Genomic DNA, 5376 nt, shown 5'->3' with positions numbered 1-5376 from the left:
TGTTTGATTAAATACAGATGGATGAATTCCATAGTCTTGATCATAATGTTCATAAATTATCACAGAACCTACAAGAAGAGAAATAGAGTGGTATAATAAAAATAATAACAATAATAAAAAGAGTAACAACAAATCAAAACAGCTATACCTGTTTGGTTCTTATTATGTGCTGTCAAAGTTCTAAGCATTTTACCAGGGCTTCAAACCGGAAAGGAACTGAAAACCGAAACCAAAAAATACCAAAATTTTCACCAGAGTGAAAAAGAAACTCGAATCAAAACAACACATTTTTCTGGGGTTCCGGTTCTGAGCGTGCTCTGTGGCTGTTTACACAGAATGACCGGGAATGCTCTTGCTGCAAAACGCTCCAGCAGAACTGCTTCCAAGTAAAAGGTTCCTTCGGAAAATTTCGCTCTACGTTGACAAACCCAGTAACCCTGGGACTTTCTCAGGCTTTCGAGGCAACATGTCTGCTTCAGTAAAAGAATTCCTTCAGCTTCAGCTGTCGGAGATGGAAATGCTGTTTTTCTACGTTTCCTAAGCAAGGAAAAGTAAAGTATGAAAACGTAAATGCCCTGACGCATATAAAGAGATACTTGGAAGGCAAAAGGGAGGTGCTACCACCAAAGTCGAATTTGGAATACGCTTCAGATTGAGGAGCCCAAGGTGAAAATTTATTTACAAGTAACCATGCCTCACAGCTACCTCTCTGCAGCATTGCCCCTGTTTGAACAGTCATCTGAGCTTGACGGGCAACAGTAGCTACTTCTCAACAAAAATCTCACTTCTTATATAGGGACTTTTGATCCAGGTGAGCTCTGGGTATGTGCAGCAATCCAGTGGATACAGGACAATAGCGCGTCCTGTGTCTTGAACAAAAAGCTCGTTTATCAACCATCTGCACGAGCAAGGCGAGTCAAGAGCACATTCCTCCGAATGTGGATCTACAGCCACTGCATATATCAGCAGGACCTAAGGAAGATTTGTTGGGAAACAGTCAGATGTGACTGCGTTTTGCATGACAGGAAAGCCTGGTATAATATATGTAGAGGGCTTCAAAGAGCACTGTGAGGAATTCTGGCACACTATTAGGTATCTCAATTGGAAACAGATTTCCTGTAAGCATGCTGAAAGTATTGAAATTGAAGGAAATGGGGAAGATCATCGCCTTTTCCACTCTTGTGAAGAATTACTCCTTGAAGCCCATGGTGACTATGGATTAGGGAATGACTATCACATAAATTTGGGCCAGTTCTTAGGATTTCTCAAGAAGCATAAAAGAGAACATGTTTTTCAGATGTTATTTGGTATTGAAAGCAAAAATTTGGAATCCTAGGAGGCTACTAAGAAGCCTATGCTTGTAATTTCACTAAGTCAGTATTTCTGTTGATACGACCAAAATAAAAAGGCAGGTGGCAGCTGAGCATCCTCTTCGAGAACCCTAGCTCCAGAATTCTCACCTAGTAGTGAAACCGGCCTTTTAACTTTGTAGCAGTGCTCAATTGTGATGTTACCTCTACAGTCTTGTGTTAAATCATTTGAAAACTACTTATTGTAAGTTAATACAAACTATCAATTAAAAAAAAAATGTTTTTCTGAACCTGAACCTAGATTGAAAACTATCGTTTTCTTCACGACGCTATTTTCAGTTCAATGATAATTTTAAAGTTGTAAGCAAAACCATTGACCATTTATGTTTGATTTGCATCTGGTACTCATGTATGCTGAATGCTTCTCTGGCACATGGCTGGTAAGGGCACAGTTCATTGCTTCGAACAAGCAATGCTGGGCAGCTGCAGCTATAGTCGATGACTGCTGTTACGTGAGATGATTCACAAGTCAGTCAGAGTTTGCTATTTCTGCTCCATGCTTGACCTCTCTCATCACAATAAGGTGAGCTGTGCCTACTGAAGATGTGAGAAACGCTCAGAGATTGAGAACACTCGTAGTCAGAAAGACTGGTTAAACTGCATGGAGTTCTGAACAGAGTTTCATGTGAACAGAAATTTGTCAAGTGAGTGTCAACATTTTAAACGTACATTATTCACGTTTTTAAGTGTGATATTCAAATTCGAGAAATAGAAAATAGTGTATAATTTTTTGATGATTCCATTCTTGTATTCAATCTTGATTAAATGTACTATTACACATTATTTGTACTTATATGTCTAAATTTGATATTTATCTCACAAATCTAAATGTTAACATACATCAGCAACTAACAGGAAGAAAACTAATGTTTCAATTGTGATAGACCATTATTTCACTGAAAACAACTCGATGGTATCACTATGAAGTGATTTTTTTTCCCAAAAGGTACTGGATAAATGTACAAGAATATTGTAAAGTGGGACGTCGAATGGAAGAAATCGGCAAACGCTGTCAATGTAAAATTGAAGTTGTTCCGGTTTTTCTAATATACTGATGATATGTGGCCAGAAGCATTTTAATAACACTGGCTCTAATTCATTTCTACAAATGTATTTGTGCATTCTATTTTCTTTATGTTATCAAAGTCTAAGACTTGTTTTTAAGGTAATGTAATATAAACCAAGAAAAACAAAAAACACAAACCCGTTGCCATCGAGTCCATTCTGACTCATAGAGACCTTATAGCACAAAGGAGAACTGCCACAGAGGGTTTCCTTCCTGGTGGATTTGAACTACCAGCCTTTTGGTTAGCAGCTGAGCTCTTAACCACTGCACAACCAGGGCTCCATAATGTAATATAGTTACTATAAAATATGTCCTATTGTTAACACTATTTCCTATCCCTTGAGTTCTAGTATGGGACAAACCAGAGAAAATTCATGTTGAGAATTTTTCAGGTATGAAAAAATTGAAAATAAAAGCACTTGTAAAATTTGCAACACAGATATGGTTGGAGGCCATACAGTGAGTTTAGAGAGGCACCTGAAGCGTCACTATATGGATGAATACAATGCAGTGCAATGCAAGAAGATAAAGAAGATTGAAGAAAGTGTTAGAAGTGTTCCAAATAAGCAGCAAAAAACATTAGAGGAGTGTTCCAGAATGCCTTAAGGTGACATTAGACCCACAAACAATTGTTGATGCATGTGTTGAATTAGTTACTGTTAATGGTTGCTCATTTGAGTTAATTGAATATTCAGGATTCTGTAAAATTTTAAATCCAATTATTGCTTCAATTGGTCAAACTTTTTCAATCAACTCAGAGAATATTAGGGAAATAATACTTCACTTGTCCTTAAAACTTAGCTTGAAAATTAGTAGTAATCTAGAAAAACGAATATTCTCTTTGAAAGTTGATGTTGTCAGTAGATTAAGTCAGTCAATTTTAGGAATTAATGTTCAGTTCACACAAGATGGTAAGATACATCTGTTGACACTGGGAAGAAAGAATTAAAAGAAAGACACACAAGTCTGTACATAAAAAAACACTGTATCAAATTTTAGAGAAGTACAATATTGATTTAAAACAATTATTTTGTAATCACAGATAATGGCTCTGATAATGATTAAACTTGCTGATTTGCTCAGAAATGATAGTAAAATCGAACGGCAACTGTCAGGGCAAAAATGACAATTTTGAAGACTCTGACTTAGTGCACTGTGACTAGCAGACATTTCCAGTGCAAAGTGCAGTGAAAGCAACAAGTTTTATAAGAAAAGACTGACTGGTATAAAGGGTGCTGCACACACATTTCAATTAGTTATTAAAGATGCAATAAAGGATACTGAACAGGAAGAATTCTTAGAAGAATGTTGCAAACAGATTTGAATACTTCGTATTCAGATGTTGTCTACCAAATTTTCAGAAAATAATTTAAGGAAACCTGTACTGGATTGCTCAGCAAGAGGGAAAGTATATACATCGTGTTAGAAACTTTACTAGGATGCAAAAATCTCTTCAATGTATTAGCTGAGAATAATATGAAACATTACTTTTCTAATGACAAATGGGATATGTCAAATTAATTTTGGAAATTTTAAAACCTTTGAAGAAAGTTAGGATAAGATTCCAAAGTGAACAATTAACCATGAGTGATGTTTTTGGTATGTGGGTGGAAACTAAGATAAAATTAAGAATGCTTAATAATACATTTGAAAATACCTTGATTGAAAAATCCTTGTCAAATTCTAATTAGTTCTGAAGGTGAAGATGATATTACGTTTATTTATTTTTATTTTTTATTTTTTTTTATTGTGCCTTAAGTGAAAGTTAACAATTCACGTTAGTCTCTCATGCAAAAATTTATACATAAGATCTTATGTGACCCAAGTTTCTCTCCCTATACTGTGACAGCACACTTCTCCTTTCCACCCCAGATTTCCCGTGTCAATTCAACCAGCTCCTGACCCTCTCTGCCTTCTCATCTTGCCTCCGAACAGGAGCTGCCCATTTAGTCTCATGTATCTACTTGAGCTAAGAAGCACACTCTTCATCAGTATCATTTTATGTCCCATAGTCCAATCTAAACTTGTCTGAAGAGTTGGCCTTGGGAATGGTTTTAGTTTTGGGCTAACAGAGAGTCTGGGGACCATGTCTTCTGGGGTCCCTCCAGTCTCAGTCAGACCATTAATCTAGTCTTTTTATTAGAATTTGAGTTCTGCACCCTACTTTTCTCCTGCTCCATCAGAGACTCTCTGTTGTGTTCCCTGTCAGGGCAGTCATTGGTGGTAGCCAGGCGCCATCTAGTTCTTCTGGTCTCAGGCTGATGATGTCTCTGGTTTATGTGGCCCTTTCTGTCTCTTGGGCTAATACTTTCCTTGTGTCTTTGGTGTTCTTCATTCTCCTTTACTCCAGGTGGGTTGGGACCAATTGATGCATCTTAGATGGTCGCTTGTTAGCTTTTAACACCCAAACGCCACTTGCAAAATGAGATGCAGAACACTTTCTTAATAAGCTTTGTTATGCCAATTGACCTAGATGTCCTCTGAAACCATGGTCCCCAGACTCTCACCCCTGCAACTATGTCCCTCGAAGTGTTTGGCTGTAATCAGGGAAATTCTTAACTTTGGATTAGTCCAGTTATGCTGACTTCCCCTGTAGTGTGTGCTGTCCTTCCCTTCACCTCAGGTAATTCTTGTCTATTATCTTGTTAGTAAATACCCCTCTCCCTCCTTCCCCACACTTGTAACCATCAAAGAATGTTTTCTTCTGTGTTTAAACCTTTTCTTGAGTTCTTATAATAGTGGTCTTATACAATATTTGTCCTTTTTCTACTGACTAAATTCACTCAGCATAATGCCTTCCAGATTCCTCCATGTTATGTTTATCGTTGGGTAGTATTTCACTGTGTGAATATACCATAATTTGTTTATCCATTCGTCCATTGATGGGCACCTAAGTTGTTTCCATAGTTTTGCTATCGTGAACAGTGCTGCAATGAACAT

The 5376-nt window shown here is 37.2% G+C and overlaps 1 pseudogene; it reads left to right on the top strand.

Moving 5' to 3' along the window:
• Positions 1–466: 466 nt before the first annotated feature.
• On the top strand, positions 467–1336 carry LOC101340493 (RWD domain-containing protein 2A pseudogene; annotated as a pseudogene).
• The last annotated feature ends 4040 nt before the right edge of the window (positions 1337–5376 follow it).

Source organism: Trichechus manatus, unplaced genomic scaffold (assembly GCF_000243295.1).
Source record: "Trichechus manatus latirostris isolate Lorelei unplaced genomic scaffold, TriManLat1.0 scaffold00148, whole genome shotgun sequence".
Classification (NCBI taxonomy): Eukaryota; Metazoa; Chordata; class Mammalia; order Sirenia; family Trichechidae; genus Trichechus; species Trichechus manatus.
This window is presented reverse-complemented; position numbering and strand designations above follow the sequence as displayed.